The sequence below is a fragment of the Ischnura elegans genome, chromosome 9 (genome assembly GCF_921293095.1).
Source record: "Ischnura elegans chromosome 9, ioIscEleg1.1, whole genome shotgun sequence".
Taxonomy (NCBI): Eukaryota; Metazoa; Arthropoda; class Insecta; order Odonata; family Coenagrionidae; genus Ischnura; species Ischnura elegans.
Genome location: NC_060254.1, coordinates 109,626,554 through 109,652,539, shown reverse-complemented (window position 1 = coordinate 109,652,539; position 25,986 = coordinate 109,626,554). Strand labels below are relative to the sequence as shown.

Below are 25,986 nucleotides of genomic sequence, written 5' to 3'. Positions count from 1 at the left end.
ATTCTTTGGTAAAATTTTCGAAATTGAGATGCAGGAAATGATCTCAAGGATCTACTCTAAATGCTCTGAAAATTTCAAGGCGATAGCGAAACTCAAGTGACAAAAAATCTAGCCGACCGATTGGGAGTGATGCACTCTCTTTACGCAGCTTCCGTCGTCACTGAACTGCTCGAAACAAATGATATTATCGTATTTTGTGTAAAAATGTTTGCATTCGCAGATGCAATTCGCTGGTGTCATGAAGCAGTAGGAGAAGTATGTGGACAATTCAGAGCTCGTTATTTTGAAGTAGGTAACGCGTTTGGAATCATTATGTGCCAACCGTAGCAGGCATGTGTATTTTCACTTGTGTGATTTTACTTCGGTTGCTGCATTCATTAGCCATTAAATAAGTGGTAAGGCACGTCGAGTGATGCGTTATCGCACGATTACGTTGCATTTATGAGGGAAGTTGAGGAAACAAAGGTTTACCAAAATGGAAACTAATGCTATATTTGATTGTGTGTGGTAATGACGGATAAGCAACTACAGTAATGTTCTTCGTGGCGTCACTACCTTGCGAATTGTTCTTCATTACTTATTAAACGAAATTTGTAGGTGTTAGTGGAATGGTAGTGCTCGTTTTAGCCCGCGACGACTCCACGCCGTAAACAGCATTGATTAATGGAGCTGGAGAAGTGGCTAGTCCTCATATTGTTTTAACTCGAGGTCATTGCATGGATATTTCCTGTGGGAGGTGTGATTCGGTGGTATTTGTTTCGTATCAATATTCCAGACGCGATTTAAATTTCGGAAACAAAGTTTCGAGGACAAGCTCGACGGGAAATTAAATGGCGACAAATGATTTCTCTCTTGTGCGCCTCCCAAAAAATGGCTGTTTCTCATTTGATTTTAGGCTCCAAGTACAACTGCCAAACAAGTTAACGCCTACGCTATGGTCGGTTCATCCTTTCTCTCCGTCTTGCCTCAACTCCTCCTATGAACCCAGTTAGACCTTTGGCGGCGTTTCCATCTTTTGTCTGTGGATCGCCTAGTACTTTGACTTTTAAATTAATTCACGTTTTCCCAAAGGTTGAAGACCTCTGCACTAGAATTTTAAGCAGAGACGTGTCGCTTGCAGATAGAATTTTTAGACGCCCAATCTTGCCAGTGTGGTTGGGAATTTATTCAATCTATAACCTCTATAATTTCAGTTTTTTCGGCGTACTTAACTTTTGCATCTTAATGTATTAATATCTCGTTAAACATGATAATTAAGCTGTTCGACTAATTCAATGGTAAGAGTAAGAATGTCTCTACGCGATGTTGAACGTAACTGTATTACTGATATTTTTTCCGAGGTTTATGAGACAGTTGATTATACTTACTATAAATTTGAGTGAGCAACACAACACATATTTATATGTTAATTTATTTAAAGTTAAGGTCGTAATAATCTTCTATTTATAATAATATCCTACGTAATACATATTTAAGGAATGATTTTCAGGTTTTTATATGAAATACAGTGGAATTTGGACAAAGTCAAATTCAGGCACGAATTTCTCAAAGACCAACATCTTAGGATCCCGCGTTGATTGTCACACCATTGTCAGCTGGAACATTTCGTGACGACCATGCATCCGCATTGAAACCCTGGATAAAGATATTCAGGATGCCTGGAAATTTTTTCTTTCTCGTTTAAGTTAGAAATGAGTTTATGTTTTCTTAATCATGTGATGTCTCTAAAGCTAAACCTGCGTAAACTCATTGGAAAAATCATTTTGACACTTCCGGGATTTTAGAGAAATCTACTGCTGTTAATTGAAAACAGAATTAGTAAAACTGTGGGTTATTATAATCGTTCACGCAGTTTTGAAGGTGGAGATGCGTAGTATTTTAAAAATTGTGAGGAGTTGGAATTGAGCTAGAAACAATCAATTAGTTACGGGCAGTTCCTCTGGGGAAGAAGTATTTAGTTTTCGTGATCCTTGCGTATGGATTTTTAATACTTGCGTGATGACAGAGTTAAGTTATTGAAAAGTATTTGTTCGACATCTCTAAATCTTTAAGCGGTTGCGTTTTTTTACGAGTGACAGTAATTTTTTTCATTTTGTTTCCAGTTGATTGCGATGTGACAATGTTGGTCTGAATTGGTTTCAAGAGTTTCCAATTTTCTCGTCGAAGTCGTGCTTAATGGCCCGGAATATTTTTCATTTTTTTATTCATGCCATTATTGCACGAAGACCGAGCTGAAGCATAGCTCTCCTTTGCTCATTCGTCTGGCCAATGGCGTTTGCAGGTGAAGTGCAGCGGTCGCCGGCCGTCAATTGTCTCCCAACCGGTCGGTCTCTTTCCACCTGGTGCCGCCAGGGTAGTGCGTCACTCGCTCCGCCACGCGTGTCTTTCATTGCTCCTTTGATCTCACGCGTGTGTGTTTCAGCATGCGTTGCTCCCCTCGAAGGCCGTTTCGGTGGTGAGGTAAACACGACACGATCAGCAAAAAAAGTATTCGTCTCATTGTGAGATGGCGGCTGTTGAATCGAAAATGAGTGTTGTGTCAAACAGCTTCCGCATCGACGCAATCCCTCTCTTTCAGATGCCGGAAATGTTTATGGTTGCGAGGGAAATAAGTGTGTATTTAGGAGGGTAGTCGGAAACTCAAACTGTACTAACGTCATCTTAATGAAAATTACAAAAAAATCTCTTCTTGTTGGACTTTGACTGACAATAGGCTTTCTGTGCCATAATTTCTGGTAATTTCGTTTGAAAATCCGAATTTGTGTTGACATTCTTTGGCATTATTTGTCCAGGCACGAGAAAATGTCGAATAGCTCAAGAATATGCTTGTCGTGGATGATCAGAAAAGGTTGATGCGACGCAATTGCTGCTCCAAATCCATACCGTTAATGGAGAACTTAGTATTCTATTGACTCATATCTAATCAAACCGTAACCCCAAAATCTTATATTTACTGGCGGCACTGAGGCATTTGGCTTAAGTGCATATTTTATTACTATTAATTGAGGAGTATTTTTGTGATCCGTTCCGTAGTAACCCAGGCGAGATGTATTAAAACGATAATGGCATAAATGATCGTATTGATGCATGCTCATAATGTCTTCTTCGATCATTCTCCTTAAACAGCAGAGGTCAAAGAGAAACAGGATGGAATTATTTCTTGTTTCAGGCGATTGACTGAGGGAATCGTTTTAGGCGGGTCGAAGAAATTATTGGGGTGGAGTGGAGAGAATGAATACTTGAATGAAAACTCACTTCCGTGCATCTGCTTCTCCTACGGCCATAATAGTAGGGAATGGGTTTCCTTTAGGGCCCTCATTCCAGGTCATTTTTAATGGCCCCGGGAGGGACAAAGACAAAAGATGACGAAAATGAAGACTTTGTCTCCAAACAATAGGTCGCTCCGAGCAGACAGTGGAACAAAGGTAACCTCCTCCTCGTTCGATTTATCGGCAGGAAACGTAGGCTGCCTCCTTTTTTCTCGTTCTGTCACAGTGCAACTTGTGGACGTTAAATTGCGTCATCATGAATTGATGTCGTTCTTTCATTTTAATATTTCTTTGAGGGGCATGCTTACGAAGGGGGGGGTCCAACCCGGCTTCCCCCGAAGTGAGGAAAATGAAGGACAATTTAAGTACCGTAGATGGAATTATTTTAGTCAGTGTCTCGCGAGGGCATGGCAAAGGCGTTCATCGATATTCAGTCATTTACAAGTCGTATCTTGGGCTGTCTTTTTTAAATGAGTTTACCTAACCCTACATTGTTTTTGGACCCCATTAAGATCCGCAATATTAAGTTTTTTCCAAGAGCTTCTAGCCTGGGTACGCGTGAGAGGTCTACTCGAGGAGCCGAAATCACCTTCCTAAATGGACGATCATTCCTGCTACATGTAATCATTACAGATGAGATTGCACACTCGTCACTTGATGGATTAAAAGTTTGATTTCAATCGCTCATGAAAAACCTCAGTGGGATATAACGAAAAATAAATGTTTTAGAAATAGGAATCATGTATAGAATTGTTGACACATAACGTATCCTAACGTGCATCAGCCATTTTATTTCCAATATTTCTTCAGCCCAGTTTCACTAAATTCTACGCGTCCGACAATATTACCTAAAAGGGGAATAACGGATGAAAACATTATTATTGCTCGGTGTATATATGAGTATTGTTAAAAAGAAATCTCACTGCTGACATGAGTAGAAATGTAAAATTTCTTTTAAATATTGCTTAGACACAGGCTAGTCAGAGAAAAGCGTGTTCTTCAGCATAATGACTGCTGGTAATTCTAAGATTGCAGACTCATTAACAAAGTTATTGAACAATTTTAAGTATAAATGTATTGAAATAGTTCAATAATCTGGAAAGTGTTAAGGATGCCCTTGCAAATCCTCAGAAAATACTGTTAAAATCATATTTCTGCTTTTCCATAGATCGCCTGTTTCATTGTCAAACTTTATTATCTTTGTGTTTCGAGCCTTTCTAGTTTTGCCTTCGATGGTTTCATATTTATATTGCTTACGTTGTACGTTCCGGCTTTGCTATGCTTGTAGAAGTTTCAATGCTAAAGTAGCTAAATTCTTTCCCATTAGATTAATTCCTCGCGTTGGAAAATAGGAATGAGATCTCGTTGTTTTTATTATCAACTTATGCTTAATCATTGTGTTGCAGAAATTTAATGACTATCCGGAAGGTTTTACCGGAAATCCCTCCTCCACATTGCTCCTTGCGTTTAGCATCCATTGGGATGATTGAAAAGGAATAGGGAAGTGAACTGCCGACGTCTTTGTAGACAGTGCTCCATTGTAATAGGGCTTTGCGAGGCATTGCGTCTCCATTAATGGGCCGTTCGTATTAGGGATGGTAGAGACTTTAAAAAAAGGCAAGGAAATTGTGGAGGTGGGATCGCCTCGCGCTCAATGAGTCGAGGGATTCATTCTTATCCTTCTTCTTTTTATTTTTTATATCTTCGCGTGTAAAATTAGAGCGTGCTCCGTGGAAAATTCGTAATCGATGCTGAAGATCGTTACGGTGGGAGCCATATTACCTCAAATCGCCACCCAATATCAACTCACTCACACGCATCCTCGCCTTAAAGGCTGGGTTGCCACCCACCAAGGAAGCTTGGCGAAACCCAGATAAACTTGGGAATTAGAAATAGCCGGAAAATATCGGTAGACCTCGCGTGTTATCGGGGAAATGTAATTTAGTTATATTTTTATTAAGTTACACTATCAGATAACTGCTGAATATTCTGTTATCAAGCGTCCTGTCAATCCTGAAATTACACTGTTTACTATAAATGCCGTTGGAAATTTCTTATAATTATTTCAAAATACATAGTAGTTCTAGTATATATCGCATTTAACGTAATCATTTCAATCGAGTGCCATGCTTTGTGAGAAAAATGTATAATGAACTGTAATAAATGATTTTTAGAGAATTTCGTAGTTAAGCCACTCATTTCTTGTAGCAAAAAAAATTATATGTATTCGTGAAGTATCCGGGAAATAAATGCAAATGTATGTACTCAAGAAGACCGGGGAAAACTGGGAATTTTATTTTGATAACAGATTCGCTTTGTGTGCCGATTGACCTTTAGTCCTGGCGTATTATGTTGTCATCCTGATGTACTGAAGGTTTTTAGGGGAAACCCTTGTCCACATTGACGGTCCTTAAAGGGACTCCGTCTTTTCCTTCGGCTTAGATTCGGCGGGCTTTCCCCCTGCCTCCACTTGAGGGATCCTCTCATCGCGAGTTGGCCCGTAGCGTGGGAGGGCGTTTTTCCGGTCGCTGCGCCATCAATCGGTAATCTTTCCGCTGCCGAGCAAACGCCCTTCATTGGTAATTTCTCGCTCGGATGGTTCTCGACCCCATACCTACTCCCAAACCTACGTTTCTTTTTTTCTTATGTTTTATCCTGGTGATTGAGGCAGGCGAATACTTAGCGGGTGGGTATAACTGTCGTAGATTTCCGCCGGGTTTGCATCTAGGAACTTTTTCGGATTTCTATTAATTTTTCTAGACAGTATTGCGCCATGCTAACTTACCGGAAGAAGAGCGTGATAGCCTAGCGGTTAGAGGGTTCGGATGCTGATTGAAGGGTCTTGGATTCTGATGTCGGACGAAGCCGTCGGACGCCTTCAAACAAAAAAACCTCGATTTGCGAGTTGGCCTGCCAGGAAAGAAGCCACCATCCCCTTTCCCTGAATTTGTTCCATGCACATGCCTTTGGCTTATTTCAGGGTGAGCTTTACCATCTTGGATGCCAATCATCCTTCGGCTCGAGTGTTCCTTCTTGCGAAAATGTCGAGAATAAAAATAGAGCGAAGCGGCGGTAATCATCAAAAGCGGGAAATTAGTAATGTCCCGTGTAAAAGTAAAATCGTGGATACAGTGGGAGGAATCAATAATTTTTAGCATTCCCTCACTGCTTCGGTGTTTCTTCCTGTCCCTTTGTCGGGGGCAACAGGCCCTGCGAATATTTATGCTTTGTTTTGTTCAGAGTTAAAGAATATCATTTCGGATTTGCGGTAGGGACCGTTTCATCATTGGAAAAACGCTCCATTCTTACTGAGCCACTACACCCTCCCCCTTTAGAAATTGAAGAATATTTATCAATCAACATCCATATTCTCCTCTAGTCGATCCGTATACTCCTTCGCCGGCCTCGGTGGCGGCGGGGTAAAGTCCTCGCCTGCTAAACAGGGGGTCGCGGGATCGAGTCCCTACTGGCTAAGTTATCCCTATCCAAGGCATGGTAGGTACTATAAGACTATCACGTAGCCCCTGTGTCGCTAGCGGCATGGTTGTTTGTGTACGTTAAACTGTTAACATATTAATTGTTAAAAGGCCGTATAGATTTATTTTCGGTGGTATGGAAATAAATAACCTCAATAGGCCTTTGGCGGTAGGCGTTAAAAAAAAACCTCCAAAATATGTACCTGCATACGTAATAAGGAAATTAAGGTGTATGTTGGGAGGATGATTTTACTGCGGCCTAACAAGTACGTTGTTCATGTAAGTTGTTCTTTTAGGGAAACACGAATTCCTCCCGTACCTCCCTATTCGTTCGGTAAAATATCGCTCATAAATGTACCGTTTTTGCTGTTCATGGGAATATGCAATTCTAAGATGTTTTTCTCAGTGTCACTCTGAAAGAATTCTTAGTTGTACAAGTACTCTAAGACCATCACGTAGCCTGTGTATCGTTAGCGACTAACTGCCTAAATCCTTTGAAAGCATGTGTTACGCCCTCTGTTGGCTCGTAGTAATTTTCGACGATTCTCGCCGTTTTCATTTGTATGAATACAATTAATACTCTCGGGGTACTTTCTCTAAATTATTCTAAATATGTTTTAAAATTCCAAGTTTTCCATGCTCCCCGATCGATCAATTCGTCCAAGGTATTTTTTTGCAAATTTCAGTACATATCGTCGTCGGCAACCCCGGTCGCAAGAGACCCACTACGCAGCCTGCCAGATTTAATACAAAACGGCTGTGCATCAGTATTTGAAAACAGCCGAGCTCTGCTACATTGAATACATCAAGGTAGCCTGTTTGTCGATGATGCATCTTTTGCGGTGTCACGGTGATATCAGTGACCGCATACGCCTGTTACCTATTCCCTTCTCCTTATTTCATTCCGCCCGCGCTATTCCGTAGAACTCCCTCATCCTGAGTATATTTCCCTCTGCGTGAACTCACGCTTGAACCCCGTCCACCCATATTTCACGGCGGCGGCCCCATTGCGGGCGTGTCTCCTCTCTCTCTCTCTATTCGTCCCTCCTCTCCTTACGTGTGTTTCTTTCTTCAATGGGCTCGCCCTCTCGCTTCGCGCGGAATTTCCTTTGTCATTATAACGCTGGCCAACTTATCATCCTCGCTTCGTGTTCCTTACCATTTCTCATCGGAAAAAATATGCGCGTACCCGACTCCTCCGAAGAGGTGGTTCGAAGCATGCCTGACTCCCTGGCCGCATATCCGCATTTAGCCTTCCGGGTGGGAATTTCATCCGCCTATAGCCATATCCTCCTTTTCCTTCTGTTTTCGTCAGGATTTTGAGAAGGGTATGGTGTCGGTGTAATTATTTTTTCTCCTCCCCAAGCGTGTGCTATTCGTTACGAGTTGAGACGTTTTGTATCTCTCGAAAGCGTGCTATTCCTGAATTTTATCTTCATCAGTATAAAAGCAAGCCTCACATGATACCGGTTCTTTTCGTTGTCTATTTGCTCACATTTCGCCGCATGGCAGAGAAGCGGGGTGAGGTATTGCAAGGCTTTTTACTACAGAAATTTTCTGTGCCTAAGCATCTCGCTTATTTTTCCGTGTTTTGGGGTTATTTGGCTTAGTATGCAGTGTTGTGTGTTGAAATAAAGCGTGTTTGAGCTTAACGTTGACTTCCGAGGACATCGGATTTCAAAATTTTTCTTGCCCAATGAAATCTTCTTTTATCATTAAAAATTAAATCTATGGTAGAATTTCTGCATTGTCAGCTGTTCTGAGTCATTCAAGCATTAAATTCCGAGCGTATATAGTGTACACTAAGGCGTAACCGTTTGGTAATAGATTATCGTTATCCATTCTTTTTGTAATGACTTTTTATAGTTTTTTTTATCCTCGATTTTTAGTTCATGCGTATCCATCCCGCGAGGGTTCTGGTCGTCAATTGAGTATTTAGTAGGCCCTGTCTCGGGTAGTTAGTAGAAACGAGTGGTGCCGTAAACGTTATTGTGTAGGAGAGTTCCACCGCGTTATGTCCGGTGCGGTACCCTTTATCCTCGGCCTATAAGTCAGCGTGATGCAATGTTTCGGTGGGATAAAGTCTTCGCAAATCGCCCATCGTTCCTTACACTTCGTGTGGCCACCATATGTTCATCTCTATTAATGCCGGTGAGGCTGTGAAGGATGAGGTTTGAATGAAGATGGTAAAGCTCACCGCAAGCAAAATACGAGAGATACGCCATGTTTTTTTTAATGTTTTATTGCTTCTGGAATATGCTTTAAATTTTTGGGACCTTCGACGGAAAGAATCAATGAAGGGAAAATACAAAATACTGCGGAAAGCTTCATATTAAGTTAGTAACTGTTACGGTGGAGTAGGTATTGTCCAATAATTTATGGAGGGATTACGTTAGGAGTCGTTTGGGATTCGCAGGCTATTTTTCGCCTTAAGTTGTATAAAGCAGTAAGATTTGGACATATTTTAGTGAAACCGTTAGTATGTAAATCATGACGACGCACACTATTTGTGACGCCGGCGGCGGTAAATAAATCGTAAAATAAGGGATATGCATGGTGAAACACATTGTTGTTGTTAATGAGTGACACTGAAATCTTCATCACTCGTGTTGTTCGTCTTCTTTTTTTTCGTCGTACGCTCCAGCCCTGAGTGATGGCATTTTGGTCGTGACCGGTGTTGTTTGTCGATTAGCATCTGGAACCGGTATTTCGATAAACCTTGGTATTTTGGGCCTCATATGCATAAGTTTTATTTGGTGCAATTAGTCGTTGGTTGGTTTGGCCTTCTCGTCTCGTGCGCAGTGTGAAAAATAATTTCGGGTGGCCATCAAGGGAAAACTTTGATTGCCCGGAACGAGACGAAGCCGTCCGTTTGGCCGTGTCATGGGAATCATTTTTGTGCACCTATTCCATTCAAATAGGAACTCGGAAACTTTACACCTTATATATTCACCAGGTATTACGCGGGAGAGTAATTATGCGAGGGTTTGGAGCTTGTCTGAACGCCTGTAAATCCTGAGGGCTCAAGAGTTTGCTCAACTACGTAATCGATTCACATTCTATGAATTTGTGTTTTTGTCCACATTATAATGGAGTATTGGGGGGATTGGTAGTCTGTAGGTATACCGTGCGAATGTATTCTATTCACTGTTAGTGGCGGATCCAGAAAGGGGCTTTCCTTCCTCCCCCCTCCCACTCCGCTGGGGTATCCTTTTTTACACTAGATAACATGGTAATTTTGTTCAGCTGTCGATTATACTGGAGAGAAGAGACACAAAAACCCAAAAGCCCCTCAACTAGCCCCCCCCCCCCCCCTTGGCTCTATCCTGCATCCTCCACTGTTAACTATTAATTAACAACATTGGCATCTTCATATATATACATCTATCCGTTCTACTGAGTGCTGCTCTTATTTCATAGTTTCTGTCGCACCTTGGATTTTAGTGCGGTACTTCCATGTATTTGGGGGATATTTCCTGCCAGTTTAAATCACTGTATGATAATGTCACTCCCAAAGGCATCTGTTCTTTAAAAACGGAAGTCGTTTCAAAGATCCAACATAATAAATCACAAATATTTCGACGTATCTTTGAAGGATGGTTTTGTTGCTAGTGAGAACTATTGTTAACGTCGAGGACTCGAAACTGAGTTGCTCCGGCTTGAATCTCCAGTGATAAATTAGCGAACAAGGTCATGTGTCTTCAAAAGTAGAATCGAATACCGTCGCCCTTCTGAAATAGGTACGGCATCTAACTGAATAAATATTTTCCAGTACGAGATTGAAGTTCTTCATTAACCCTATCGTTAACCTCCTCACCTAGCCAATGATGCCGAACTTACTCCGCGCGAACGGGGATTAGCGAGCCAGGTTCCCTTTGATGAATTTTGACGTTAATGGCTCGGTGCAGCGGGCGTTGCTTGGGTGCTCGCGTTGAGAGACCGCACCATGATCACGGAGTTCAGTCAATGTGGCGCCCCCTTGGCCTAATTGCCTTCACCAGCGCCTTCATTGTTTCCCTACAGCGTTCCCGTTTGGTTTTTGCGTACCCATTCAAGGGTCAGGCCATGTGCATGTCGCAAGATTTCCCGACGCGCTGGAAAATGTTCTGTGGTTTGTTCGCGTTTTGTTCGCCTCCCATCCCAATCGACATTAGGTCTTTCAAGGCTAGATGCGTTTCTAAGACTAAATATTGTAGCCGGCGTTCCACCGAAAATCATTGCCTTCTGAAAATCCTTGCACCGAAAATCATTGCATTTCTTGAAGATCTTCAAACGTCACACCTTCACTTCACCAGACATCCTATTCTAGGAGTTCCATGAGATTTTTCTTAGGAGCTCGTAAATACATACCTTCTCCAAGGATATCTTTTAAGTTTTTGAATAGTTGTTTTGAAATTGCTTAAATGGTATCGTGTGGTGTCGTGGTAGTCAGTTCATTTAGCTCCTGGTCTAAGGGTTTCGAGTTCAAATCCATATTGATTCCTTTGCACTATGCTTTCAAAAATTTGATTAGGAACGGAACTGTCTCTGTCATCGGCTATCCAAAATATCGGTTTATCTCTGAGTAAGAAAAAAATCAAATAGGATATTAGATGTAGAAAAAGAAGTGAAATTTGTGAATTATTTTCCGTATGAAAACAAGTTGTCATTTGAGAAGTAGTAAAAAGCCATAAATACGAAGCAACCGTGTGACGTCTAAGATTGATGCTAATATTTAGACTGAAAACCTCTAAGGTGAAATACAATTGTCTCCCCGAACGTAGGGATTGCGTTCGGAAAGGTAGGCGAATTTGCGTTCGAGTTTTACATACGATTAGTTTGCAGTACCTGACTTAATGACCCAATCACTATTACGCTTTTCCGGAAAAACGCATAAATGTGCAGCACCGTGTAGCATTCGCTGTCTCTGGAAATTCGAATCCGCGTTTGGGGAATTTTTCTTTGTACGCATTGACGTACATGTTTACATGCTTAATTGGAGCCTTGGGCGTTTTGCGGATTTTTATATGCTCATAGAGCCTAATCAAGAGCGGTTTGCGCTGAGGAAAATTGCATCCTTCCGATGTATGGAGGATCGTCGGGGTAGCGTTTCGCTGAATTCGCGTAGCGATCGTGCGAGTGTTCCTGGAGGAGGCAATCCTACAGGCGAACGGATGTCGGGGAAGAAAACTTGTAGTCACGGCCCCATCGTGAGTATGTTTTCAACTATAATCGATCTTGAAGAATAGCGAAGAGATATTTTCGTCGTTTCAAGGTTCGTCGGTGTCGACATCGAATGGACGCTTAAGTCATGAAGGAATTAAGGACATAATTGCTGTCCGCGTTACAGATCGATGCTTAACCATAACTCTTCCTTGGTTACGCTATTCTTACTTTTTTGGTTGCTACGGTCTTCTTTTGTTAATCATAATGGTATCCGTAGCGACACGATAACTCTCCCCCTCACGTCATACGAGGCCGCACCGTAAAAGCCATTGTGCGGTACTCAGGTCGTTAATTCTTTTGCGTTGGAGGTCGAAGATGTCAACGCTAATGCCTTTTCCTGACAGTTCATGTTTTTGCTTCATAATTGATGGACACTAAATTGAGAAATGCTTCAATGATGAGGGGAACGAGTTGAAAATCTAACCCAGTTACCTAATACCACTATTAAGGCCTAATTTTCACATTGTATTTACCCACAGGTGATGCCTTGTTTTACTCTCGAAAGCATATATCTATCCTGAGATCACGTTTACCCATTTGGTTTCGTACAAACATGTCGCGCTACATGACTTGCTCAATCTTTTGGACGGCATTGAAGTGGTGTCCTCCTTGGCTAGTTGTTGTCCATATTTTAGCAAGACTGGTTTTAAATTTGTCTCTACGAAGTATGGAAAATTTTAAAGATATACTTCTCTCAACCTATGTCCAATTTAAATACTAAATGGGCATCAATTTCTCAGCAAACTTAGTATAAATCGATAGGTTCATTTTTGGATTTTGCGGAACTCTTTATAATGTTCGTTAATCTCTGTACAATAATCGTTTAATGAGTAAATGTGTGGATTTATTGTTATGCGTTTAATTTTTTTGGTTGTCTTCGTTGAATGCAGTTATGATCGATCTTATCTTGTGCTTGTTTGGTTATTTTACTTAAAACATTGGTTACTGTAGTGACATGTTCGGGTGAAGTGTATGTAAAAAAGAGTTACTTTTGAATTTTCCCGCGTCAATATTTAAAATGGTCTACGTTTCTTCTGCTCTTCTGAAGTCCTCGTCAGGGCTAATAATCTCGCATATGTTTTGAACTTATGTATTAGCTCTCATATGTTCTAGATCTTAAGATATTGCTTTCAGCTGCCTACGTTTATTTAATCGAGGATGAAAAGAGTGCGCCCTACATGGACTAACTAAATTCAAAATGATAGAATTTGAGTTTTCACACAATGTGATACGCTGAAACGCGTCGTACGATAATAAATACTGTGCACATACACAAAGTTTTTCATTTATCATTGCAATATGTTCCACAACATCTCGCCGAACACCGTTGAATAGTTGTGTGGTGCTGAAATCTTAGTCCTTGCCCGCCGGAAACACAAAGGATTACATTCCGGAAAGTAAGTTCTTTAAGGGTTAATATATCGTAACTCGTCGTGATGCTGTTGCGGATTTTTTTTTTGCTATTTCAAAACTTCACAATGGCTCCGCCTCTGGCATTCATATCGAATGTGATGAAGGGTGAGGTGATAAGGCTTATCCTCCTTTCCGCGTCCCCAAACAAGAAGCTCAATTCATTTGATAATATTTGCTCGTTGGTGACGTATTATGCTGATATGTCGTGGAGGAAACTCGCGCCAATAACGCCACTCCAAGCCTTCACTTTCTAACTGATTGTCTGCTAAGTTGTTCGACTTCACCATCTCAGTGGGTAATGACTGTCTTCTTTTGTTAGCCGTTTGTCTATGTTGGCCGTAGAAATTAATTCTCACGACTGGTTGCTGAAGTTGATCGACGTAGTGTTAGGTTTGGGCAGCAATTGTAATTCCTCTCTCGTAAGCTTATGGAAATAGAAGGAGCAGAGTATATTTCTCTACTTTTTTGTATCTAAAATCGAAGGATTTCTTTACATGTCGTGAAGTTCACATTGTAAACATGTTTGACCCTTGTGAGTTCGCACTTCGGGAGTAACATTCGCGTTACTGATAAAGTAGTATTAATTTTCACTGTCACAAAATTTTTACCTAAAATCAATATATAGCCCGGAATATCCCTTTTGCCCTTATTAAGTTCTTTCATCATTGGGTATGTTTGATGTTGTATGTATGTATATTCCGACATTTTACAGGAAGACGATAATTTTTACTAATATTTTGCTAAATTTTCAATTTGCGTAGGTTAAGAGTGAAATTTGCGTTATGAAACTTAAACTGAAAGCTGTGAAAAAGGAAAGATACTCTCGAATCAAATACCAGCTCAATAAATTAACATTAAAGTACAACGATTGAATTATCCATATTCTTTGTGCCCTAATTTTTTATTTTTAACCTCCGTGGATGTCGTGTAATGTGGCAAAAAATTAATTATACTCGGTAATAGTATTTGTATTGAATCTCGTAGTTGCGAACCTTGACGCGTTAAAAAAAAGTTTCTGGAGGCCTTTCGTCTGAGCGTTGCGATTAGGTTTCATTCGTGACATGAATAATTCCGTTTTTTCCCGCTGTAAAGGGGAAATCCGGGCGCTCTGTGAAGATGCTCGTACCCGTGGCTTTGCCCTCCTTTGTTCCCTCCGAGTTCTAGATGCGCGAGTACATATTTCTTCCGCATGCGTTTTTCTCAGCCATTCCCCTCCTCTTCTTCCTCAGCAGTGCACAACTCGAGTTGGCGGACGCTATCGGAGCCTGTATGACCGAGGCGGCACAGATCAAGCCGATGTTCGGCGGCTAGTGGTTGGGATTCCATCCACCTGGCATTCCCTCTCCTCTGTGAGGCTCTCCTCTTGCCGCCGAGAATTCCTCTCGCCCAAGTATTTCGCGAGAATGCACAAGTTCAAAAGGGATATTCCGGGCGGCGGAATCTCATGCCTCCGACAGGGAGAGGTCACGGTTAGGGCTTACCGGTATTCGAAAGTCAGTGTCGTAGTTGGATAGAACTTTCCAATTTCAGGTAACGGTATTATGAGGCGGATTGTGTTGATGAGAAAAGTAGGAGTTTCATATAACAAAAGGAAATAGTTCTGACTTCGCTTTGTTGGAGGATTATACATTCGTGATGACGCAATCACTCTTACGTAATAGTCAATAGTCCTCATATACTTACTATACAATCCAATCTGGATATCGGCTACGTAATGCTATTTTTATCGACTAAAAACGGCGCGAATATGTCGAAACCTGGCTCGGTGTTTGTATTAAGTAATGGTGGTCTATAAACTACGTTTACATTGTAGAAAACCGCTGGATTTATCTGTTATTACTAGTTAATCATAATACGTCGCAGTTGCAACGTATCCAGATCAAAGGGATGGTATGAGCGAGAATATTGAGTATTAAATGACTAAGTATTAAATGAGGTATGGTAATACTTGGTTCTCTAGTTTAAATTCAATAGTGATTTTCCATTGTGTTTAATTAAAATTTCTTCACGCTTTACAAGGTACTTCTTAAGCTTCCGGTATCCTATCTGAATTCCTTCCTTATTCCTCCTCTCTGTAGCTACCTTCCCGACCCCTACTTCAACACGTTATCGTGCAGACTCAGTCTCGAGTGCGTAAATATGATTTATGCTTATCGCATTTCAAGACAGGTACGCGTAATCATTCATCGCATTATCGCATTCGAAAAAAATCTCAATTTGTTTTCCCTATTGCTCATTTTCTTCACCTGCTTGATTGATCACAAGTGCTGTGTCCGAAAGGCAATATTTTGAGTGATGCCTTAGGCGCCGGGTTTTTTGGTCGATTTACGAGTTTTCAGCATATTTTTTCTGTTAACCATTCACACGTATCATGTAGTTATGGATTCAGTTGAATAATATTTAAAGTCATCGTTATATTGCGAACAGATGAAGACGTTGGCTGCATTTTCCGGGTTTCACCGCGTCGTGGTTGCGTTGGTGACAACAGTTTCTTCTGCATTCCAGCAGGCGTCTTCAGGTCGAAGTGATTATGCCGTGTTTTGGCCGCCGTTATATAGGCAGCCCAGTGGTGTCAGGGCGAACCTACACCACTGGGCTGCCTATATAACGGCGGCCAAAACACGGCATAATCACTTCGACCTGAAGACGCCTGCTGGAATGCAGGAGAAACTGTTGTCACCAACGCAACCACGACGCGGTGAAACCCGCAAAATGCAGCCTACATTACCAGCGCACCGCGGAAGCCTTCGCACCAGATGAAGACGTTGTTGCCACAAACATTTCCATGGTTGGGAGATGTTCGCGGGAAACATTCAATAATACACGAAAAAATTTCCCGGTTGGCGGGAGTTACTTGTCGTCTTTAAAGCACAGGCGGCGGTAAATATTAGCCGATTTTTGGAAAAAGAAATAGTTTCCACGCCCTGATATCAGTGTAAACTTTTCTGATGGGGATGAATTTGATTTGGGAAATAGCCTTTGTTTGTCTCAGCCTATTTCCTAGCTATTATTTCTTGCGGACCACGCCTCTAGTCGATCCACTCTAGTTCTAGGGAATCGAGAGCGCCATGTTTCTCCGTTTCCTTTCCAACCGTATGGCCAATCCATCGTAGTGTGTGGGCGGTGTCCCTTTCTCTCGAGAATACGCGCGTACATCTTGCTTTCCGTTCGCTCTGTTGCTTTGGATTCCCGCGCCAATGATGCGTTCCTCCTCACTTGGAGGGCGCTCCAATTCTTTCTTCCCTTCCAAGTGGTCGCTGCGAGCTCTGCTCCCTCGTCCTACCGTCACTCTCATGTCTTTGCTCTACCCGCACCTTCCCCATTCATTGTCCTCCCCTAAGCCCCTTGTTCACCGTTCCGAGCGGACCCAATCCCATTGTGACCCATCCTATCCGAGTGCTGTCGTGTCTTTTCTTATCCTATTATCGGAGGAAGTCGGCGCCTCTTTCTTTCTGTGGAGTGTAAGGGGGTATCTTTGGGAGCAAATTTTCTTCCAGCTCTTCATTACGGGGTGGGGTCAAGTTTGCCCATTTGCCTGTGAGTGGAAGTTGACGAGGGAGTTCGCAGCCCGTTGCGTTAGGACAAACTAGTGCGGGTTCTTTCTTCGGGACAGAGATCGTTATCGCAACGCTTTTTTTATAAACGCGTTGGAACTATGAAAAGGGAAGTGAATACATTTTAGATATTATTTGTTGAAAATTTTCCGTGACATAGTGTTCAGGAAAAATCTTTCGTAATTTGCTTTTGTGCTTTATTGATTTGCTTTATTGATTATGAAACGATAACCTGTATAAAGTGGTGTCTATTTATTTGATACGTTGTTTCCCTGTCGCTTTGCATTAAATAAATATTTCATTGATAGCAGTGAAAGGAGGAGAATGAAGATCTTTCCTCCAGTGGAACCTTTCATTGTGGAACGTCTTGAACCCATTACCCTTTTTCTATCGTATGTAATTCCTGTCGTGCAATTTCACCAAACCAGTGAATTGAATGAATGAATTGTAATATAATATACAGTAAAAACAATGTGATTATCTTTTCCTTTTCCCCAGTGTTTACTTTAAGGAAGTCACTTTCTAGTCACATTATCCATTACTTTAAAATAAGAAAAACGTTTAAAAATGTATCGACCGTATGTAGAAAAGGGAAGGGTTCCTCATTGTTTTGAGTAAATACATTACTGTAACTCGGTATTTCTAGGACATGCAAATATTTGTTGAAACTCTGATGATGACTACGAAAATTCAATCCATGAAATTAGCATAATTTCCCTTTCCCAGAATCTGCGACCCTTATCCAACACTACATGTTTTCCAGCTTTGTCTTTCGTCATACATATACTCCCCTTTACTTCATTCACTTATTCAACCCGAAGTTTGATTTGGATAGGTGAGGGTAGAGGTCTTAACCACACGCGATAATATCATGGATATATATAAATATATATACATATGTATGGTATGAGGGTAGTAGTTCCTATCCTTGAGCCACGTCGGACTTCCAGGGCTTGATTTGGGGTTGTCATTTGGCTTCATCCAGGAATTGAATTCGGAACACTAGCAGCCAAGCGCTCTATCCTATCCACTGTCTACCGACTTACCCTTGAAGATGACAAAATTTGTTGAAACCCAGTTTTTGAATGCAAAAATTATTTAAAGCGAACTGTGCAATATTCCTCTTCCCTACAACTTCACGCCCTTATGGAACGATGCCAATTTCCTGCGTTGCTTTTCTCCTTTCTTTCCGTGGGCTGACTTTCCCTTAGTTCGTTCAGTTCCCCTGTCTGCCTTTTCTCGCTCCCCGAATCTTTCCACTACAGCTCTTTATCCAATTACCTCCTGCCTTCCCATCTTTTCCGTCGCTGTAGCCCCTTCCCTTTCCTTCCCGCTCCTTTCCCAAACTCATTCATTCCCTCCACTGCACACTCCACTTCGTCCTCTTCCTCACCATTCGCTACCGTCCCTCGTGCTGGCGGTGACCATCTACGCTCGCTCTTTTCTCCTGGACCGACCTCAAGAAACTTAGTTCATTCCTCGGTTGCATTTCGTCTATTGAAAGTGGATCGTTGCTTATATTACCTTCGACTTTGATCTTTGCTGATGTTACTCCTGAACTTGAGGTGTGATTGCTTAATTTCCGATTCTATTTTCCTTGTTGCGATAAGCAAAAGGCGGTCTTCTTTGTGTCCAATGTTATTATCCCTCCAAATTTAAAACGAAATTAGGTCGAATGGAACAGACCGCGGAAGGGATGCGATGTTTCAAAGCTATTTCCTCCCTCACCGGACGAATAACGACTGTGAGTGACCGCTTTGATCTGCTCACTTAATATCCTACCTTCACCGTTATGTTTTATGGAACCCATCTGTCCTCTCCCTGACCAGCGTAAATACTTCCTTGTACTGATGTTGGATTGCCGCATGGGGAAATAAAAAATCTGATATAATGTTGAAGGAAGATATCGCAGAGATAAAACACTTTGCACTCTGGAATGCTATTGACGTCGATTAGATAGGTTGCTTTTATTTTTAATTTGTTGCTTGGAATAAAATGTTTTAAATGACTTTTGAAGTAAATGCTTATTTTTGTCGGTCTTGTCTGCTTATAGTTATTCATAAAATATATTCAAGAAATTGATAAGTTGACAGCTCTAAGCATATGTTTTTACGTTGTAATAATATTCTGTTAATGTCAGATTTTTCATAGTGTATTTTTCTAAAGTTATTGTGTTATTGAAAAACTTTTTGTCACAATATTCATATTATGCTTTATAAAAGGCGGTCTTTTTTGTACTCAATGTTGTTATTCCTTCAAATTTTTAACTAATTCAGGTGTTGTCATTGAGCACATTTGGTATCTAAAAGTCGCTTCTACCTGACGAATCACGACTGGTTGCAGCTGGTCTCTCAGCATCGAAATTACCGTTGTATTTTAAGGAAACATTTTTGGCTTTCACGGAGATAAGGCTTTTCAACAGTCAGAGATACGAGGATATTTTCCATCGATAAAAATCCAATTTTTGTCAATGAGGTGGAAAGTATTGATCCACGGTTTGGCAAAGCTGGAAATAGCTTTCGCTCGTGGTCTTGGCGTTCTCTGATGCGATTGTGGAAGCCATTTTTATTTTTGTTGAGTTTTCACCCTGTAAGTTAAGTAAAGTCAATTAAATAAATCAAATAAATGGGTGGGTGGGCAAAGGAAAGAACGTTATGAAACGAAGGACCTTTAAGAATGTACCATTTTTCAATGAGGCGCAGGCGATATTTATGGGCGCCTGTGTGTCTTTTTGGGTGATATTATCTTGAGTGGTTCAATTCATGTGAGAATAATACAAAAAATCCCTGAAATTACCTATGTAGTGTAAATTCTATATCATGTCCACGTATTTCATTGTTTTTTGTGTTTTTTATGCGTTATCTGTGAGAGAACAAATAAGGGTGGCGAAACTTGGTGTTACAGACTTACCGCCGTAATCATATGGCTATGAATGTGTGTGGGAATATTTCACCAGTGGTTTCAGACACAAGTAGGACCGAAGAATCCTTGCTGAAGCCCTCGGCCACCCCTCCGAAAAAAACTTGTAGTTATTGTTGGACCTGGGAAAGGAACTGGTCTCCAGGTAGTGAATGCATTCAATTCACGTACCTGTGGCGTAGTCTGAGGTGAGCTCTACCCTCCCTCACCTATTCACTGAATCACTGAGTGAGAGCGAGTGATTTTTATATGTATTTGTTGAGGGGGAAGGTATGGGAAAATTCTTGTCAGCAAAAGATTGAAGGGGTTAAAAAATCACCGAAAACTTCACGTAGTTATTTCCATTCTTCTTGAAACTCCATGACGTGTCAACCACGCGCATTTTTTTCATCTTGCTCTTTGGGATGTCGCAGGTGGGTCGCCGCATCCCTTTTCCGCTCTCTTCCCTGCTCTCCATCTTCCGCACCCCTCACGGTCACATTCGGACGCGAGGAGTCCCCGAACCAGAAGGTTTTCGTTGAGGAGGGCTTGGGCTCTTGGTGTTCCTTATGGGTCCCGTGGGAAATCCATGTGGATATGGAAAAAATGAGGTTGTAGGGTCTCCCCCGTTGAGGGGCAACTTATTATTGCAGCATCTCACTCGTGTCTTATGTGAGAGGAAAATAAACTTGCCGAACCTTCTTTCCCCCTCACAACTCGAACGAACCTATGATTTGACTTAATTTTAGCGGGTGTTTTTGTTGCCGCATGCGTCCTCGCTCTGTCGTTTTTATAGCCATCTGGAAGTGGTGAGGATATACTGCAATATTTATTCACTTCTTTCCTATTGCATCAAATTGCTACTACCGAAATTTTCCTGTTCTGTAATTTGCTGTTGTATTTAAGTGCTAGGCGTTGTTAGTTTGAGATAAATTGGGCGTATGTGATGCTGCTTTAGTTGCTCCTTCTCTTACGATACAGATGCGTGAATTTCCTAAGCATCATCTTGGCTTTTCTGATGCTATTTGTATAAATTGGGCCAATAGCGTTTTTTGTCTAATATGCGTCATTATTTATTGATAATTGAACATTCATAATCATTTAAAAAAATTTTAATGTCTCATTAAATTACTTTTTCATTATACAATAATATTCAAATTGATGATAAATACTAATAATGTGTAACGATAAACAAGTTATGAACTAATGAGAATTTCTTTTCTTTTTAGGTAAGCTTTCTCCCCGTCTCGTGTGAATGAGAATGTATCTAGTGGTGAGTAAATAATAATAAAAATTGTTCCTAAAAACACAATGTCCACTTCCCGTGTGTGTAGTGTCCCCCATTTTTCGTGGCACGTCGTATATTTTTGTAGCCGTTTGAAGTACATTTAGGCATGGAAGGGTTTCAGAATGATAATTTCTGTGAATTGAACGTATGCAAATGCGCAAGGATTTGAAATCGTGACTAAGATTTTGAATTTACTTATGCTATCAAGATTCTGAGAGTAACTCAATAACTTTCTGGTTAAAGTGAGTTCATTCCCTCGGAAACGTATTTGCATGGATGCGTTGTGAAAGTAAGTAATTTCAAATTCGGCCGCAATTAGAGCAAAGCCCGTAAGTTTCGTCTCTTTTAGGTGAAATACGTTGGCTATCCCGGAAATAAATGTGTTTTTCGGGATATTGCTGGCGCTAGTGTGCCCATGAGAGGTCCCTTGGTGTCAAGCTAGTGATTGAGTACATAATAACTCATATTTCACCCCGACTGAGAAAGTGGGATAGGAGCTCGTGAAAAATGAAAGAATTTCTCTTTCGTAGTTTCACTGAGGACGTGCAACCGTTTCCTTGACAAGTGGCGCGTGTAAATGGAAACAAAGGCGCACGGTGGCGTGGAAGGAGGGCTCTTTTCTTGCGTGGTGGCCATTTTCTCCTCTTCCTCTCTGAGAGAGATTGTTTCTAATGGGCTTTGCCTGCGTTAAGAATTCCGAATCAAACCGTGTGTGTGTGTGGCTCTCGCGGATTCGCGCATTTTACGCGCGGCGCTTATTTTTCAGCTGGTATGCGATTTTTTGTTTTCCTCGAGAGGTACATGATTTTTTCCATTTACTCTCAATACCCAGGTTCGATTAAGAAAAATTATAGTTAGCACTTATGCTTTTAGATGTGTAAAGCTCCTAATAACTGCGGAATGATCTCAAACGGGGTTTCAGGATATTCTCTCGGAGCTTATCACTTTTCGAGAATATGTGATGAGAAATCACGTGTATTGTCACAATTTGCACTATCGTGTTTCACTTCATGAACTCTGCAATTTGTGCTATAGAAGTGTGATTATGGTTTGAGACGTAAATGTTAACGGTATCCATGTTTTAAGAGCAAAGAGCAGTTTTTATTCAATGCGTTGTTATCTACTGTACTCTTATAAATCGATTATTTACTAATGGCTAAAGACTAAGCCTCATCTCCAGGCTTGCATTTTTAATGCTCTTATGCAACTACGTGGAACGTTATAACGTATCTCACATGAATGTTAACGGCATAAATCGAAGACCCTGTGTGAATCGAACTATTTTCACGTCCTCTGCGAGTTTTATATTTGCTTATTGTCATCCTATCATAATGCGAAATTGTTTTGATTATATTTGGCTTACGCATTTTACCGTAGAGTTTGCTTAGCCAATGTATGTATGTTACATGCTGTTCCCTCTGCTCGTTTTGAAATAGCAAATACTTTCCATGGGGATATACCCTCGCAAGCATATTATCCAGGGTCTTCGTTTTTGGCGTGTGAGGGGTGCGACCCCCCGCAGGGTGATGGGGGCAGGCAACCGTGGCCGATTGTTGTCGATGAGGGTTTGGAGTGAGTCTGGCAGTGGCTTGCGTTTTCCTTTCCAGTTCAGTTTCAGCTTCTCCTTGGCGAGGGGATGTTGGTTCCCCGGGGCGATTGAGATAAGGAGCAAGGGTCTTAGCGTCCTGCCCTGTGTCTGCGCATAGGGATGGGAACTAATTCGGCAGTGGCAAGCGCAAGGCATGCGTATGTACTTCATGGCAAAATTTGTCCCTTCTAAACAACATTGAGGGGAGCGTGTTCGCCTTGTGGGTAGAGAGCATGCCTGCTGATCGGGGGGTCCCCGGTTCAATCCCCCGAAATCAAAGCCTTCGCCTACCGCCTTACAAAATATTCGAAGTATGGGAAATGAACTGCCCCGGAATGTATGAAATTTACACGCCTGTGGGTAAATAGCGGTTAACTCTAACCTAATCAATCCAGAGTCCACCTTTATGGTTGGATCGCTGAGTGATTGAAATGGTATCAATACGTGTACATGATACACTTTGAGTCCCCTCTTGCGTGTTTTGCTGAGGGCGAGTATTTCTCCTCAACTGGCCTTAACATAAACGTAGGTAATACCACTGGAAGGTATTAACATTTAAAGAATCGCGTCATCAACAAAAATATATTTTGTTTCTACATTGTTAGATTGCCTGTCGCTGTCTTATCAAAGACGAATCTAGGTGAAGTCTTCGGTTTATTTATTATTTTGTATTGAGTCACCGTGATCCCTTAGCCTTCCTGTGATTGGTTTGACAAAGCTCTCCATCCTATAACCTAATCACCGACATACTTCGAGTGCTGACTCTGCCTTCTTCAAGAGCCAATCTTCATCATCTCTCTCGCTGGTGTGGAACCCAATGAGACTCTAATAGTAGCGTCCTCCGAGAAAATGTTAAATCTTATGGATTATCCTGTATCTTTCACACTCATCTGTATCGTCACCGTCATTTCGACAGCTTTACCTGCTGCTGTTTACGTAACAATGTTTTAGTCGTTTACTCTTCTCTTCAGCGTACTTTTCTCTTGTATTTGCCTCATTTATTTTCATCGATTTGTTTCTCATTCTCCCTGTGGATGCGTGGTCCAATCCCGACAGGACGACGCTGGGCTGGGTGACAATATTAAGGGTACGATTACCGCTAGCTGCTCTCCCCCCACCCGCCTCTTTTATTGGCCTGCCAGGAGAGGTCTTGCACATGCCAGCTGAAATTCAAGCAATTATTTTGCTTCTTTCTCCATGGGTTTCATTGAGCCCCAATTTTAGTTTCTACAGCCTCTCTGTGCCGCCCTCTTTCATTTTGTGCATGTGGATTTATTTTTTCCGATTTCGTTCCCTCCCTTGCTCCTAATAGTGCCTACTCCCAGCAGGTGTGCCAATTTTTTTGGACGTGTCATAGAATGGTCCAGTGAAGAGCCGCCGTGCCGCATGGCTATGATCTGTCCTCCTCGTTAACCTATGCGAGTGCGACACCGGCAAGCCGCATCAAGGGAACTGTGGAGAGACTGGCCTGTAGGCAGGAAGGGGAATCATAGGGGCGGGAGGCACGCTCTCCCCCCCACTCCACTCTCCTCTCCTTCCCCCTCGTTTTTCGCCCTCCCTCTGCCTGCCATTGCCTTCTCGCTATCCGGCCGCCTGCTCCGTAACAGTCGAGCAGCCGGCTCTGCTGCGAGAGGTTATCAGACGCCGTCGGAATACGGCCATTCCCGATCTCAACTCGTGCTCCACGTGTGTTCACCATTTCGGACTCCCCTTTAGATCTTACTCCTTCGTAACGTGATATGTCTCATGTGATCCGAATCTGCTCCTCAAGGACCAAAGCAACTGCCCGCTGAAAAGGTATATAGTGGAGAAACCCGGCGTCTGTTCCGGGCAGAAGAGTTGAGACTTGACGGCTCGGCCGTCGGACCGTGCATTATTCTTGGTGATTTTCTTGTCTAGAAAAGGATTATCGGCGAATATTTTCTCCAAACGTAAGACTTCGAGCCAAGAAAGGTGCCTGGGAAGAAACCCGGCGCCGATCTCGGACTTCTATGAACGTAAGGCGTTGAAACCCCTAGGGCTTGAAAGCCTGCCCGTCGATTTACCTGTTTTAAATGGTGATTTTATTTGCTGGAGAAGAATTTTCGGTGAATAATTTCTCCTGATGTGGGCCCCGAGCTTGGGGCTCTCCGCTTCGGAACTGAGCCCGCATCAGTTACCTCTTCACCTAAGAAGAAAGGAAAACCTGGTTTAACGTTATATTCAGTGGATTCAGTATTATACTTCACGTGCTTTTCCATTGAGAACCTCAGTGAATTATCCTAAGCTTTCGTTCATACTACCAGTGATCCTTCTTCCGCAAGAAAACAAGTGTGCTTCGTTCCAAATTAACGTGCCAGTGTTGTCCTTGTGGATATTAATTGAACTCTGGGATTATCGGCGCACATTTGCGGCTGCGACAAGGAGTCAAACCGTGACCTTAACCGTGTGAAGTCAGCACCCAATCGAGCTGACAAATCCTAATATCTATCCTGAATTCGAAGTGCCCGAAGTCCTTCCTCTGTGGAGAACTCAAGTTGGAGGATTGAGCGCGGGAAAATCTATCATCCGGAGTAAAAGTTGTCCTTATATCTCTGATCTTATTTCGTCTCCTCTGCCTCCATCTACACGTATTCAAAATACGAAGGCGAATGAACCTGGGGAGCGTCATCAGTGAATGTTTGTTTTTATTTTGCCCAAAAACTCGACCGCGTGTACGTTTCATTTTTGCGTCGAGGTGACTCTTGGAGTTCTAAAACTGTTGTGCGTATTGAGTTTCACGGTGTCTTCTCAACCTTTCCCCCACCTCCCCCTCTATCCACGCTCTTCTTTGACTCTTTGGAATCCTAATTAACGGCCTCGTCTCGGAGTCGCCTCGGTCGTGATTTCGTCTTGCTGTGCTACCGTGTGGTCCGCTGCCTCGTCCCTCTCTTGACCAACGGAGCCACGTGATGATTAGCTCCCGAGGCCGAAGCGAAGGTTTTTATCGTTTATCTCGCTAGTCTCACCAGTTTTGGTGCCGCCTTGTAAGGATCACCGGCCTTTTTTTACTCAGCTATTTTTGTTGATGTTAACATCTAATTAGGTTTGATGGGGGGTCGAACGTTAATTTATTTTTTTAGCACCGCCAAAGACGCGCCTTTTTGTAGATAAAGCCAATTGTATACTTTTTTGCAAAGTGTAACTTTGTTCAGTTATTGCCAGTATGTTGTTTGTATATGTAAGCAATTCTGTCACGCAGCAAGACGTTTATTAATTTCGAAAATCCTTAAATGAACAAGATACGACTCATTACATTTAACTATAATTCATAGTT

The 25,986-nt window shown here is 41.9% G+C and overlaps 1 protein-coding gene across 13 annotated transcripts in view; it reads left to right on the top strand.

Annotated features, from left to right (window-relative positions):
* The window catches only part of LOC124165240 (CLIP-associating protein 1-A), a 383,777-nt gene that overhangs the window by 183,039 nt on the left and 174,752 nt on the right, over positions 1 to 25,986 (top strand). The window lies entirely within an intron of this gene.